Below are 16,870 nucleotides of genomic sequence, written 5' to 3'. Positions count from 1 at the left end.
CAATAGGCAGAGAGGAAATTGGGATTAGGCATGGTGGAAGAGGGGATGTGAAAGCATACAGGGAGACTAAATGTTACAAGTCCTGGATGAAACAGGCAAGTTTTCCAAATTAGCCAAAGGTTGTTTATTATTATTATTTCCATCGAAGACACCAATATTTTTGAAAACAGCCAATGAAGTAGTTTATGGGCATACCTTAAGAACAAATATGCATGCTACACTCCACTTACTTTTAATAAAAATGAATAAAGTTGCATTTACTAATTCAGGGGTTACAACCATGTAGGAAAGCAAATAAGAAAATTTTGGTAATAGATGTGTTGGCTTATTGCAATGTAGACCTGATTTAGTCAAACCTTGTTAACAATCATGCTTTTTACACTATATCAAGGGATATCTCAATAATGAAAAAATGCTCCCCCTCGTTCTTAGGGGCTCTGATATCAAGATTGAGTTTTGTATCATCTTCTAGATTTTTGCAACATTTTATGAAACTACAGAAAAGACAAAACAATGCTGGCATCTTTCCAAATAATAACTAGACTTGCTCATTGTATTAGTTTCCTGGTGCTACTGTAACAAATCGCCACAAATGTAGTGGCTTAAAACAACATGAATTTATTCTCTTACAGTCCTGGGGTTCAGAGGTTTGAAATGGATCTCACTTGGTTAAAACCAAGGTGTCAAGGCTAAAAAGAAAGATACCAGAAGAGCTAAGTTCCTTTCTAGAGCATCCAGGGTGAGAATTGGTTTTTTTTGACTTTCTAGCTTGTAGAGGCCACCTTCTAGTGGCCTCCTTTAAAAAAAAAAAAATGTAATTTATTTTTAAGTTCTAGGATACATGTGCAGGACGTACAGGTTCTTTACATAGGTAACCATGTGCCATAACGGTTTGCTGCACCTACCAACCCATCACCTAGGTATTATGCCCTGCATGCATTAGTCATTTATCCTGATGCTCTCCCTCCTCCAACCCCCATGACAGGCCCAGGTGTGTGTTGTTCCCCTCGCTGTGTCCACTTGTTTTCATTGTTGGGTTCCCACTTATAAGTGAGAACATGTGGTGTTTGGTTTTCTGTTCCTGCGTTAGTTTGCTGAGGACAATGGCTTCCAGCTCCATCCATGTCCTTGCAAAGGACATGCCCTTGTTCCCTTTCGAGGCCACATAGTATTCAATGGTGTACATGTGCCACATTTTCTTCATCCAATGCATCATTGTTGGGCATTTGGGTTGAGTCTATGTCTTTGCTGTTGTGAATAGTGCTGCAATGAAAATGAACATGCACATGCATGTATCTTTATAATAGAATGATTTAACATTTTTTGGGAATATTATATACCCTATAATGGAATTGCTAGGTTAAATGGTATTCCTGGTTCAAAATCTTTGAGGAATCACCACACTGTCTTCCACAATGGTTGAACTAATTTACATTCCCACCAACAGTGTAAATGTGTTCCTATTTCTCCACAGCCTCACCAGCATCTGTTGTTTCTTGACTTTTTTTGTTGTTGTTGTTGAGATGGAGTCTCAGTCTGTTGCCCAGGCTGGAGTGCAATGGCCCAATCTCGGCTCGTTGCAACCTCTACCTCCCAGATGCAGGTTCAAGCGATTCTCCTGCCTCAGCCTCCTGAGTAGCTGGGATTACAGGCACATACCACCACATCTGGATAATTTTTATACTTTTAGTAGAGACAGGGTTTCACTATGTTGATAAGGCTGGTCTCGACTTTCTAATAATCACCATTCTGACTGGCATGAGATGTTATCTCACTGTGGTATTGATTTGCATTTCTCTGATGAACAGTGATGTAGAGCTTTTCTTCATATGTTTTTTGGCCACATAAATGTATTCCTTGAGAAGTGTGTGTTCATGTCCTTTGCCCACACTCAATTCGGGTTGTTTGGTCTTTTCTTGTAAATTTGTTTACGTTCCTTGTAGATTCTGGATATTAGGCTTTTGTTAGATGGATAGATCGCAAAACTTTTCTCTCATTCTGTAGGTTTTCTTTTCATTCTGATGATAGTTTTGTTTGCAATGCAGAAGTGCTTTAGTTTAATTAGATCCTATTTGTCAATTTTCGCTTTTGTTGCAATTGCTTCTGTTGTTTTTCTCATGAAATCTTTGCCCATGCTGTGTCCTAAATGGTACTGCCTAGATTTCTTGTAGGGTTTTTATAGTTTTAGGTTTTACACTTAAGTCTTTAACCCATCTTAAGTTAATTTTTGTATAAGCTGTAAGGGTCCAATTTCTGTTTTCTGCATATGGCTAGCCAGTTTTCCCAGCACCATTTATTAAATGGGGAATGCTTTCCCTTTGCTTGTTTTTGTCAGATTTGTCAAAGATCAAAGCGTTGTAGATGGGTGGCCTTATTTCTGAGATCTGTATTTTGTTCCATTGGTCTATGTGGCTTTTATGCCAGTTTCATGCTGCTTTGGTTATTGTAGCCTTGTAGTACAGTTTGAAGTCAGGTACTGTGCTACCTCCAGCTCTGTTCTTTTTGCTTACGATTGTCTTAGCTATACCAACTCTTTTTTGGTTTTATATAAATTTTAAAACTTTTTTTTTCTAATTCTATGAAGAAAGTCAATAGTAGTTTAATGGGAATAGCATTGAATCTATAAATTACTTTGTGCAGTATGTCCATTTTCACAATATTGATTCTTCTTACCCATGAGCATGGAATGTTTTTTCATTTGTTTGTGTTCTCTTTTAATTACTTGAGCAGTGGTTTGTAGTACTCCTTGAAGACATCCTTGACATCCCTTGTTAGCCATATTCCTAGGTATTTTATTCTCTTTGTAGCAATTGTGAATGGGAGTTCATTCATGATTTGGTTCTTTGCTTGTTTATTGTTGGTGTATAAGAATGCTTGTGATTTGGGTACATTGATTTTGTATCCTGAGACTTTGTTGAAGTTGCTTATCGCTTAAGACCAGTTTCCTGTGCTGAAACAATGGGATTTTCTAGATATAAGATAAGGTCATCTGCAAACAGAGACAATTCAACTTCCTTTCTTTCTATTTGAATACCCTTTATTTCCTTCTCTTACCTGATTGTGCTGGCCAGTACTTCCAATACTATGTTGAATGGGAGTGGTAAGAGAGGGCATCCTTGTCTGGTGCTGGTTTTCAAGGGGAATGCTTCCAGCTTTTGCCCATTCAGTATGATATTGGTTGTGGGTTAGTCATAAATGACTCTTATTATTTTGAGATATGTTCCATCAATATCTAGTTTACTGAGAGTTTTTAACATGAAGGGAGGTTGAATTTTATCAAAGGCCTTTGAGATAATTATGTGGTTTTTGTCTTTAGTTCTGTTTCTGTTATGACTTATGTTTATTAATTTGCGTATGTTGAACCAGCCTTGCATCCCAGGGGTGAAGTTGACTTGATCCTATTGGATAAGCTTTTTGATGCACTGCTGGATTCGGTTTGTCTGTATTTTACTGAGTATTTTCACATCAATGTTCATCAGGGATAATGGCCTGAGGTTTTCTTTTTGTTGTTGTATCTCTACCAGGTTTGGGTGTCAGGATGCTGCTGCCATCATAAGATACGCTAAAAAGAAGTCTCTCATATTCAGTTGTTTGGAATAGTTTCAGAAGGAATGGTACCAGCTCCTCTTTGTACCTCTGGTAGAATTCTGCTGCAAATCCATCTGGTCCTGGGATTTTTTGGTTGGAAAGCTGTTTATTACTGCCTCAGTTTCAGAACTTATTGATCTATTCAGGGATTCGACTCCCTCCTGGTTTACTCTTGGAAGGGTGTATGTGTCCAGGAATTTATCAGTTTTATCTAGATCTTCTAGTTTATTTGTGTAGAGGTGTCTATAGTATTCTGTGATGGTTGTTTGTACTTCTGTGTGGTCAGTGGTGATATGCCCTTTATCACTTTTTATTGTGTCTATTTGATTCTTCCTTCTTCTTTATTAGTCTAGCTTGTGATCTATTTTATTAAGTTTTTCAAAAAACCAGCTCCTAAATTCATTGATTTTTTGAAGGGTTTTTCATGTCTCTATCTCCTCCAGTTCCACTCTGATCTTAGTAATTTCTTGTCTTCTGCTAGCTTTTGGATTTGTTTGCTCTTTATTCTCTAGTTCTTTTAGTTGCAATGTTAGGGTGGTGATTTGAGATCTTTCTAGCTTTCTGATGTGGGTATTAAGTGCTATAAATTTCCCTGTTAACACTGCTTTATCTGTGTCCCCGAGATTCTGGTACATTGTATCTTTGTTCTCATTGGTTTCAAAGAACTTATTTATGTCTGCCTTAATTTCATTATTTACCTAGGAGTCATTCAGGGACAGGCTGTTCAGTTTCCATGTAGTTGTGTGGTTTTGAGTGAGTTTCTTAATCTCGACTTCTAAATTGATTGCACTGTGGTCGGACAGATTATTTGTCAGATTTCAGTTCTTTTGCATTTGCTGAGGAGTGTTTTACTTCCAATTATGTGACCAATTTTAGAGAAAGTGCCATGTGGCACCGAGAAGAACGTATATTCTGTTGTTTTTGCGGTGGAGAGTTCTGTAGATATCTATCAGGTCCACTTGATCCAGAGCTGAGTTCAAGTTCTGAATATCCTTGTTAATTTTCTGTCTCAATGATCTGCCTAATATTGACAGTGAGCTGTTAAAATCTCCCGCTATTTTGTGTGGGAGTCTAAGTCTCTTTGTAGGTCTCTAAGAACTTGTTTTATGAATCTGGGTGCTCCTGTGTTGGGTGCATATATATTTAGGATTGTTAGCCCTTCTTGTTGAATTGATCCCTTTACCATTATGTAATGCTAGTGGCCTTCTTAATCTTCAGAGCAATCAATGGCTGCTTGAGTCTCATATATCACATCACCTTGACATAAGTCTTCTCTTTCCCTCTTTAAGGGACACTATAATTACATTGGGCCCACCTGAATCATCCAGGCTATTATCTCCTATTTTATAGTCATCTGATTAGGAACTTTAATTCCATCTGCTACCTTAATCTCCATTTGTCATGTAACATAATATATTCACAGGTTCCAAGGATTAGAACTTGAACGTCATTATGAGGCCACTATTCTGCCTACCACACTCATCTATCTGCATGTTTGGCAGACAGTGTGAGTATGAATTTTGACAAACCTAATCAATATATAAACTTCTGACCAAAGAAAATGCAAAAAATATCTCCTGCTAAATACCCTGCATTTCTTGTATACAACACGGCTAAAACTGGAGTGATTTGTCTACCTGTGATATTGAGAATTACATAATGAAAGCTTTTATACATTTTTCAATTTCCTCAAAATGTGCAGAAGCACATGATTAGATTCTAAATTTATAGAAATGAAAAAATATATGTTCCTTAGACATGTACCTGTAAGATGGTTATTCTTATTACTGGCGGTAGAAAAGGTGTTAAAACGTTGGCCAGTCATAATTCACCTTCAGAGTATGAAAGTAAAAATAATATTCTATTCTAATTTGGAAATACATTGAGGATAATAATGAAGAAAAATATTAAAATAAAATAGACATTATATGCTGTTTCTCTAAAACAGTTTAATAAATATTTAATAATGGAATCTAGAAAAAAAAGAACTAATGACATCTGAGTTGTTTGAGGTTAAATTGTGGCAAAAGCACATATTCTGATTCAAAACTGCAAAATTGTTACCAGAAAAGTATAGCCAAGTTAGAACACTTTCTCATTATTTATTTACCAAAACTATTTTATTTGGAATCCAATTTGATTTTACAAGTTCAAATGACTTGTGTGCTTTAAGACTATTTTCTCATAAACAGAGAGGTTTAACTTACAATGGTATAAAACGTGCTCTGGAGACATTTAAATGATGGATATTTTAGACAGGGATTGTCCATATGATAAATTTACAGAAACAAAAGACCTGGTTGAGAAACAGCTAGTCTACTGAGAGAAGACTGTAGATACAAAGTGTATACACAGATCTGGATTCTAATTCCAACCAGTCTAAACATTTGCCACTTCTAGGAAGCAAAATCCTAAGTAGTCAACTTATTTCGTTGATAGGATATTTACTTTGATGTTATCACATCAGATTGGTACCAGGAATTAGTGAATGTGGGCTTGATAAGAACAGAGCTACAAATAAAAGTGAATTACATATTTGACTCTATTCACCTTTACTATTACATAGAAGAAAAAAAGCATGACCCAGAAGCTACAGGCAGTTCAGAGAAACACAAAGAGTAAAAATATCCTACTGTATCATGAGATAGAAAAAAAAAAAAAAAAACACATCATTGTTACTTTGTATTAAATATTAGTCCTTTTGTATTTACATTCTTGCTTTATATTCTCATATTTGTCTATCTTACAAATTCATAATATGCCCTACAAAATGTAAGTATCTAATAAAAGTTTTAAATATTTAAATGTATTAAAGAACAGAAACATCATTAAAATATTGTTATATTTTTCTCACACATATCATTTGTTTAGTCCTCCTGTTAATTACTAATAGGTGCCACTTTTAAATATCCTACTGTAATTTTGTTTAAATAGTAGCAATTATGTAACAGAAAAGTAAATAATATGAAATAACACATTCTTTCACTAAATATTCTTTTTTGTGTTTTAAATGTTAAAGTATCACATATGCATATGATTATTTATTATACATTTTTTTATATTTTGACTTTTTTGGTCTGGCATGATATGGATAGGTACTAGGTTGGCTCTAAAAAACTAATCACCCTAGTATTTGACCTGAAGCCCATGACTCATCTGGGCTGGAAATAAACTGATCATCTTACCTAATAATAATAAAAAAAAATCATCTTACCTAAGAATTTTTTTATTCCCAGTTATTTACCATTACAATATGACTCTGTATTGTAATGTTTTTGTATCCCCCACTAGACAGTGAACATGCTGAGGAAAAGTATGGTAGTATATTTATCTTCATTCTCCCACTACCTAAAATAGTATCTTAACACATAACAGACTCACCCTAAATATTTTTATTAAATGGTCCTTGAGAAATTTTAAAGAGTTTTGTTTAAAATGTTAGTATGTTACCCATAGTAGAAATATTTTATTATGAAAGAGAGAAATAAGAGTGAGTTTTACAGCAGTACCACTTTGAATTAAAAGGTGAACATTCAGTTTTAAAAAAATCAATTTTACAAACAGTTCTTTTGGAAAGAATAATATAAAAACATGTTCCAAGGACAAGAAGGCAGTTCATACACAAAAAGGATAAAATTCATTCCATGTAAGTTAATAAGAGACCATATGTCATATTTGCAAATGAAATATTACAGATTTATTCTAGTTATATAAGGAAATGGAAACCACTTGTGTAAAGATAGTTTTCAGTATCAAGTACTAAATAAATTGCTGTCAAACTGATTAATATGATTAAAAGTTGGTATCTTTGAAATTTATTGCAAGAGCTACATGCAAAGACCTTCAAAAACTTACAAAATTAGGCAAAAGGCAGCTAACAATTTATATAAAGCTAAAAAGTTAATGAGTTGGAGTTTTTTCCCTTTAAAATATTATTTAGCTCTTTATGGCTTTTTATTCACTATATGAATGTTGATTTTTTCTTTTATATCTTTAGAAAGAAAACTGTTACAAGCTTGCCCTCTGAGAGGGACACAAGATTCTTAAAAAATGTAAAAAGGAACAATATAATTTCAGTTTCAAGGATAGGTTATAATAATACAACAATTACCATTTCTACCTGAAATAGTATATTACATTTAAATATTTATTTTAGCTAATTAAGTTGTTTGTTTTTTATATTATTTAAGTGCATTATGTAACTGAAGCCAAAAATATTTCAACGATTTTATCAAAATGCATTTTAAACAAATAGACTGAGTCTTCCTAATAAAGTCAATCTCATGATGAGTGAATTCAATTCAGAAAACATTATTTAGGTAAAATTACATTGAGGGAGGGATGAACTTAAGGACAATATGAAAAGTACCTCAAGACATTTTCCATCAGTTTTCTTCTGTATTTCTCCATTGGATAGGACTTAGAATATCAGTAAGACTCTTTTTTTAAATCCATTGGTTCAGAAATGTACAGATCATGGGTGCTATATGATTGCATATGAAACCAGATTTTATTTTCCTATTGAATTATCACTGTTAGACCATTTAACTGTTCTAATTTATTTACTGGTTTTGAACCCAAAGCAAAGTCTACTTCTTAAGGAAAATAAAACAGCAAACAGTAAATTCTGACATAAATCAAATTTATTGGATAGTTTAGTGAGAACTTTTTCATGAAAAATAAAAATTCCTATAATTTTATCTACCCTAGTTTAAAGAGATTCAAGAAGTGGTAGAATATCTCTGGCAGCATAAAATGGCTCCAAGTAGCCCCAGCATCTAGACACTCACTAATATGTGATTTCTAATTACCTTTGTAGTTTGTCACTGTTTAGCACAATGAAAGCTAATTGACCAGAAATGTTTGCTTAGATTATACTTAGTTATGGCTAAATTTTTACCATTATTATTCTGGTTTCTTTGTGAATATCTCAACTTTACTGCCTCATTAAACTTTAAATTAGATTTTGATAATTAAGAGTATTTTATGAAATTTTTCAGACAACTGCAATATTCACACAGGAGCTACAGTACTCTTAAAGCCACTGTCATATTTTTCTAAATTTAATTCCTACTCATTCTTTATGGATTATTAAAAACAACGGCACTTTGATTTTAATTAAACACTTCATTTGAAAGCCATGACTAATAAATGTCAAATGCTAAAGGTGAACTTATGTTAAGTGGATATCAGAAGATTTTTCATAGCATGAAAGGAATTCAGGTCTGAGGCTTTTTAGTTTTACAATCACCAATAAGGAGTACAGAGAAGAAAGGTAAAATTAACTAACTCAATCTAGATGCTTGTGTTACTTTGCTTTCATGTTGGGAATCAGTGAGCTCAACAATGGGTTCAATGGGTTAGGCATTCCTTAATTCTCTAAGCCTCAGAAGGCAATTTAAAAAAAAAAAAAAATAGGTTTGCTGCTTACATGTCCACCTTGCCCACAGGCATTATGTTTTAACAAAATATTGAAAATCAACTTATGAATGTATTTCTTAAAGAAAATTATTAAATCACACTGGTATTTTTTGAGTTGTTTTGTTTTGTTTTTACAAAATGCTTTTATAAAACAAGGTAATAAGATACAAGTTGGCATCACTAGAAAGCCTCCTTAAATAGCTTTACTTTAACTTCTAACATTTCATTTATGTGTTTATTCTTATTTTTCACAATGTGTGGACTCTTTGGAAGACAGAATGAATGTTTATTTAAAAAGAGCTAATACTTTTAGCTAATACATGATGTAAGTCAATCAAGAAATAGATGTAACCACTTCTGATCAATTTGGCATTAATATTGAAGTTCTTCTGGTTGGCTTGGCTATCAAAGAACTGGATAGCAACTATTCAAAATCATTACAACATGGCTAGACTATAACATCCAAAGCAAAAGCCTCTTAAAATGTTATTTTGGGAATATATAAGTCAGTAACAGCTTCTACTAACACATAGAAAAACCCACCTAAAAGACATTGCATGCTTTATATAATATATTCAATTCTCAAAATGATCATACTTGAAGTAACTCAAATCTGTCTACATACGATCATGAACTGAAAAGCTCTATGAGTAATAAACGTAAGAAAAAAGAAGACATGGAAGGGTCCAAATGAAACCATAGAGATCCTAGCTCCTAATAATTATATTTTTATCATTATAATAACTGATGTGAGTCCCTAAAATCTTCGTTCAATTTTCTTGTAGACATAAATTCTGATTAAAACTGAGCCAAAACATTAGACAAGATTCTAAGAGTATACTGTCTTGGCCAACTTCCCATCTTCCACTAAGCCTGTTGCCTAATTGCCATTACCATCTGATAAAATGTACTTATTTTATAGTAAAATATAGGTTTGAGAGGCAGTAGAATGTTAAAAAAAAATGAATATATTCCACTGTTGTAAAAAAGAAAATAAAGGAAAATAAAAGTATAAGAGTTGATGAAGTTAGAATACTATGCTAGAAAATATATCTCTTTAAGCTACCAATTTAATTTTTTCCCATATGAAGAAATATTTTCATTAGAATGTTGATAAAAAGAAAATACAAATTAAGAAATAAGCTGCTAACCAGTAATTTACAGGCTAGTTTTATTCTTGGATGGCAGTCCTAGATTTGAAGTTCTCATTCTAGATAAATAATTTTTTAAGCCTCAGAAAAAGATTAAACCGATGCATCATGTAAGTCTTGGATTTTATGGTCAAAAAATCATTTTTCCCCAATGTACTGTAAAATTCAGAGAAATGCAAGCCAAAACTGTTTAATTTTTACTTATTTAGTTTTAATTACTTAGAAAGTAACAGAAATGGAGCTCAACAAATGCTAGGCAATATTATAACTGTTTACATAGTAACATAATTCTATAGTCATATTTTGAGTGGAAAATAACCTTAGAAATTAATTCAATCTTAAGGCCAAATTCAACCCTTCTCCTCCCTCTACGCTTTTCCAGGGCTCCTCCCCAATTTATTTCTTTGACCATTTTAAAACACTTGAATCTTAATGGCTTTTTTAAGAGGTACAGTCTCTTTCCCCATAGGCCTACCAGTTTTTATTGTCTCACACCCAGCCACTTCATAAATCTGCATTACTTGCCTGACACTCCAAGGCACAGGAATTGGTCAACTTTCCCTTATTCAATCTAACTTCTTACATTTGAAAGCAAGGGATGACTAAGAAAAGTTAAAAGATTCTTCTATATTCCTGAAGTGTGTTGGTGGTTATACTGGCTCTGCTCAAATGTTCCAGCTCTTGGTTCTGTGCTATTATTTTGTGCCTTTCCATTATCCACATCATCTAAAGTTTTATACATATTAAGCCATAATGTATGAACAGAAGTTCACAGTCTATGTATGGTCACGTACTGAGAAGCGTTCCAAAAGGTCAACGAATCTATATGAACTTGAAATAAAGAAGTTATGCAAGCCATGTTGTATCAACTGCATTGTTGTTATTTTTAAATAAAAATCACTGGACTGACTTAAACCAAAAACAAGACTTAATTTGATTAGTTATAACATTCACAATTACAGACAGAGAATTGATACACACCAAGACAAGAATACTGCACCAATTTCAACAGCCACACAGAAATTAAAATATTTTTATAATGCTATCCAAAGAAAATGGGCTTAAACCCATGAAATAAAAGATGAATAAAAATTGGAATACATAAAACTTTGCCATAGAATAATGCTTGCATTCTTCTTTTTTCAAAATTAGCAGCTATTGGCACACTATGGAAATACATCAAGTCACCTTATTAAAAGTTGATTCAAGAATGAAAGTCTTACAATCTAATTAAAATAATTAGGTCTTACTTCAATTGAACGTTCCTAGTGCAACTGGAGGGCTTCTTCAGGTTACAGGAGACTGACAATCTGAACCCAGGGCTCTTCATCCAGGTGCCTAATAGTCAAAGCTCATTTCCTGTTCATAAATCAAAAACCAGAGTTAAATTGGGAGCTGCATGAGATAATTTATCTATTGTCTCTTGAATTTTGTTCTTTGATTAATGCTTCTTAGCATAACTTGATCAGTTCCTTTTATTGTAAGCAGACAGAAATTTTTCATTTCTTTTGGAAGTCAACAATGTATAGACTTTTTATTTTTAAAGCATACCATTTTATCTTAACAACAAATGTATACACAAATACACAAATACTTTTCTCCCTTGCTTTCATTTTTCCATGTTTACATTTGCACCTTAATTCAGCAAGCATAAATTGCACACTTACTTTGTGCCACACAGTACTAAATACAATTAAAGATAAAGCAGGCCAGGCACAGTGGCTCACACCTGTAATCCAAGCATTTTGGGAGGCCAAGGCAGGAGAATTGCTTAAGCCCAGGGGTCTGAGACCTGCCTGGGGAATATAGTGGTGTTGGCAGTGGCAGCCCATTTGGAGAGGCTGCTGCCATGACACTAGCTTCAGGAGGGGAGATGTGGCCAGGGTTGCATGCTCCCTGGCATGGCAGGAGTCAAGAACAGGTGGAATCTCCACCTTCTTTAGTTGGCAGGGCAGGACCACTACCCCCCACCCCCGCAATTCCAGGCACAGCTGTACCTGCTGCCTATGCTTTGATTATGGAGCAAAGTTGAGGCTGAGCCTCACTGTTGCAACATTGTAGCAACCTAACTTGGTGTTCCCAAGCTTGGGGCAGCACTGACACACAATCACCCTGCTGCCTTGGCCCTCTCCAGACTTTGGGCACCAACAAGCACAGAAGGAAGCCTGAGAGGGGGCTGAGGGAAGCTCAGCATAGAACTGCAGGGAACCCACAGCACAAACAGCCTGGGTGACAAGGGAAGATAGGCTCCTGGGTGGAAAGAGACGGGTCCGCAGTAAAACTGCACCTTCAAGCCAGGATTGCCTGAAGCCTGGTGGCTGGGCTGATGGACCAGAATAGGAAGTACAATGCTTTTTCCAGGCCCACGAAAGGCCGCCCATGAGCCAATCAGTATGCACTTCCTCCCCACTGAAGCCCATAAAAACCCCGGACTCAGCCAGCCTCAAGGAGACGACGGGACAACCTGCCTACAGAGAGGAACTCCAGGGTCTCCTCTCTGCTGAAAGCTGAAGAGACAATTGGACAACCAGCTGCGGAGAGGAGCTACCCACTCCAGGGTCTCCTCTCTGCTGACAGCTGAACACTTGTTGGGACACCCTGCCTTTGGAGAGGAGCTACCCAATGTGGGTCTTCTCTGAGCTGTTCTGTCACTCAATAAAACTCCTCTTCACCTCGCTCACCCTCAATTTGTCCTCATACCTCATTCTACCTGGACACAGGACAAGAACTCAGGACCCACTGAATGGGAGGGGTAAAGGAGCTGTAACACTAACAGGGCTGAAGCATGCCCCTTCCTTGCCACATTGCAGGCAACAAAAAGGAAAGAAGAAAGGGGAGAAGAGCTGTAGCCCTCCTAGACCTACGAACTCCCTGAGCCAGGGCTGTGACACTCTATTTGGGGCTCTGAGGTTCCTGGTATCTCCAAGCTTCCAGGCATCACTGTGTTCCCTAGTGCCAGCCATGGAAGCTGCTTGCAGTACACCTGGTCCAGCTGCCGCCTCACAGGGAGCCAGCACCCATGCCAGTGCCTGGAGCTGCCCACCCCACTGCAGCCAGTGTGCATGGCCAGACCCCATGCTCGCTCACTCACACATCCCTCACCACTCTGTTCATCCTTGGCCGGCATGGGATCCAGGCCAGTAGTGTGAGCCAAGCGCAGCCTGCAAGGCCGAGTGGGCAGAACAAGCCCAGTGGGCCCAAGCAAAACTTGAGCAAAGGTGCTGCTGGCCACAGAGGTTTCCAAACAGAAAAGCATCACCGTAAGGATCCTGTAACCATGGGACCCTGTGTCTACAAAAAATAAAAATTAAAAATTAGCTGGGCATGATGGTGTGTGCCTGTGGTCCCAGCTACTTGGGAGGCTGAGATGGTAGGATCACTTGAGCCTGTGAGGTGGAGGTTGCAGTGACCTGTGATTCCACCATTGCACACCAGCCTGGGTGACATAGTGAGATCCTGCTTCAAAAACAAACAAATAACAACAACAACAAAAAGATGAAACAGAAAATACATAACTGGAAAGGAAGTAACTTAGTATCTCTTTGGGAAAAAACGATTAAACACAGGAAGAGATGTGTATTAGAAAGAGCATATCTAGGACTGAAAACTTTGTTCTTCATATCTGTATGGCCTTGGATAATTTCTGAATCTAAGTCTCAATTACTTCACCTCAAAATTAGAATGCAAACAGGAAACTTGCAGAACTACTGTGAGAATTAGAGACATGGTATGTAATGTGCCTTGCACATTGCCCAGCATGTATTAGGTGCTCAATAAATTAGTGATATAATTATATACTATTTTAAGACATTGAGTCTTTTCCTTTTATATCTTCTAATGCCAAGATTGGTTATTCTACATTTCATATTGGCAATGGCTGTGATACTAAGTAATAATGCTATGAATTATGAAGCTACTTATTTGTGCTTCACCGTCTTTATTGTAATATTTTATCTTAGTTTTGAGATACTTGAAAGCTATAAAGTGTTCTTATTCTCCTTTCAAAATTACTTAACCCTAAATAAGCTATTATTTCCTTTTATCAAGATTAACTTGTAGTATTGTACAAGCTTGTGACTAGAAAAAAATTCTTAACCTTCTATTAAGTTAACTTCCTCCTAGTTTTCACCCTCATTTCAGTATCCTCCATCTTCCTTAAGCTTTACATAAGAAATAATGTGTCATAAATTTCTCAACTACCAAAATACATAATAAAATAATAATTCTGAATTTTTGTCTTAAATTCCTTCTGCTTTTAGAGAAAAAGGTGCTTAAGGTAGATCTTGTAGATTCACCAATTTAGAAGTGCCATCTAACTCTCTTTTCTCACAAAGAAAGAACCTCTTGATAAGGATAACCTAACTAGGTTAATACATGAATTAAATGAATCCTAGACTTACCTATCCTCAAATGTTATGCACCAGATGTTTGTGTTTTCCCAAAATTCCTATGTTGAAGCCCTAATCTCCAGTGTTACAATATTTGGAAATGGATCCTTTCACGATTAGTGATTTAAAAAGAAGAGACCAGAGAGCTTGCACACTCTCTCTCTCTGCCATATAAGAACTTAACAAGGAGGCCATCTGTAAGACAGCCCTTGAAAACTGGCTGGAACTTTGATCTTGGACTTCCCAGTATCCAGAACTGGGGGAAATACATTTCTGTTGCTTAATCCACCCAGTCTGTGGGATTTTGCTATAGCAGCTCAAGCTTCAAATAAAGTATTTAGTTCAAGAATGCTATTACCACATTAGTATGGACACACACAAGTGCATACCTGCCTACACATACACATAATTCAGGACATTTAATATTATCTCATTTGTGGAGAATAGAAGAAGTAAGGAATGAGGAGGATTGGAAGTCACTACTTAATTCTCAGCTTATATTTAAGTGTCTCAAGATTCTATTCATGGGTAAGGGTATGTAAGAAATTAATGATAATTTTAGTACAAATGTGGGTTTCTGCCCTCCCTCAACACTAAAAATGAAGAAGTGAAACCAACCCAGTAGTCCCATAGACAGGTTTTGGGGATTTTTGGATAAATATAAAAATTGACTTTTCTGGTCTTAAAGCTTGAAGCTTACATTTGTTTTAGCTGAGTTTCTCCTTCAGGAAAGGACCCCCCACCAGACCTCTCAAAAAGTATCAAATAACTGAAACTCACCAGATCACCACATCCAGAAAGTGAGGCCAGACTCCTCATTCATCATGATTGCTCTTAACCCTCCCAAGTTCCTGTTTTGCCAGACATAGTGACATTTCTTCCCTGCTACATAAACCCCTAATTTTAGTAGGTCAGAGAGATGGATTTGAGACTGATCTCCCATTTCCTCAGCTGCAGCACCCCATTCAATCCTTCTTCCATGACAATACTTGTGTCAGTAATTGACTTTCTGTGTGGCAAGCAGCAGGACCCAAACCAAACCCCTGGTGTTTCGGTAACAGAAGGAGTCATAACAAAAAAAAGCAGAGACATGTTCACAAAGAAGTCTTCAAGCTACAAATCACAAGAAATGCGAAGCCACATGGAACTCTTTTCCTAATCTTTCTCTTGGCATCTAACTGGATTAAAATGGCATATTGCCATCTGCATTCCTGCATGTGATTAAAAATCAAACCCTACAGATTGAGGTAGATAGATGAAAAGTCCTATGTCATCTTGTCTAACATAATGTCTTTGATCCTTGCTTTTCCTATCCCCACATTAAGGATTCTCTTTACTAAATGAAATGAACTCTAGTATCTTATATTGAAATGCATTGTTAAAGATGTGATTTTTTTTCCTCAGGTTGCAGAAAAACTTGCCTGAATTAGTTCTTTTAACTTTGTGGACCAAAAGGTCCACAAAGCACTACCTAAAATCGGAATACTGAGACTAGAAGAAACTTAATGATTATCTCACTTAAGTGTCACACCAACATTTACCACTAGCTCCCACTGAATGTTTTATTTCATAGTAAACTCCAACCAGATCATACATACAATTTTTAACAATAAAATCTCATAAATAAAAAGCCACTCAACTGTGGAAGATGTTTTTTCTCTATACAGACACTTTTAATTGGTATATTCTCATATTAGAAGGACAAAATGGTATAATTCTTTGGAAATTGTCTTTAATTCTGAGAGTGGCTTAATATACACATATTAATACGTGTATTTTGGATTTTCCTAAGCACCACATATAAAAGAAAAACCCCAATGCAACACATGCTATGTCCGACTTAGCAAAATTTCTGTGGGATTAATAGAATATTATTAATAGACATTTTTTATGGTTACCATTCTATTAACTTATACAGGATGGTTATCTCCTTTTTCTAAAACAGTCTTTTTCAAGATACTTTACTGATCAATAACTAATAAAAATTCCCTATTTTTAATCACATAAATTTCTTTTTTTTTTTTTTTTTTGAAACAGAGTTTCGCTCTGTCACCCAGAGTGGAGTGCAGTGGCTGGATCTCAGCTCACTGCAAGCTCTGCCTCCCGGGTTTATGCCATTCTCCTGCCTCAGCCTCCCGAGTAGCTGGGACTACAGGCGCCTGCCACCTTGTCCGGCTAGTTTTTTGTATTTTTTAGTAGAGACGGCATTTCACCAGGTTAGCCAGGATGGTCTCGATCTCCTGACCTCGTGATCCGCCCGTCTCGGCCTCCCAAAGTGCTGGGATTACAGACTTGAGCCACCGCGCCCGGCCTATAAATTTC

The 16,870-nt window shown here is 36.0% G+C and overlaps 1 protein-coding gene across 2 annotated transcripts in view; it reads right to left on the bottom strand.

The window, feature by feature from the left end:
• NAALADL2 (N-acetylated alpha-linked acidic dipeptidase like 2) overlaps positions 1–16,870 on the bottom strand; it is a 1,473,645-nt gene that overhangs the window by 1,132,323 nt on the left and 324,452 nt on the right. For both annotated transcript variants that reach the window (XM_028843862.2, XM_077994177.1), the window contains exon 3: positions 11,411–11,519. The gene's annotated coding sequence lies outside the window, so the exon portion shown is untranslated. The remainder of the gene's footprint in view (positions 1–11,410; positions 11,520–16,870) is intronic.

This window comes from Macaca mulatta, chromosome 2 (assembly GCF_049350105.2).
Source record: "Macaca mulatta isolate MMU2019108-1 chromosome 2, T2T-MMU8v2.0, whole genome shotgun sequence".
Taxonomy (NCBI): domain Eukaryota; kingdom Metazoa; phylum Chordata; class Mammalia; order Primates; family Cercopithecidae; genus Macaca; species Macaca mulatta.
This window is presented reverse-complemented; position numbering and strand designations above follow the sequence as displayed.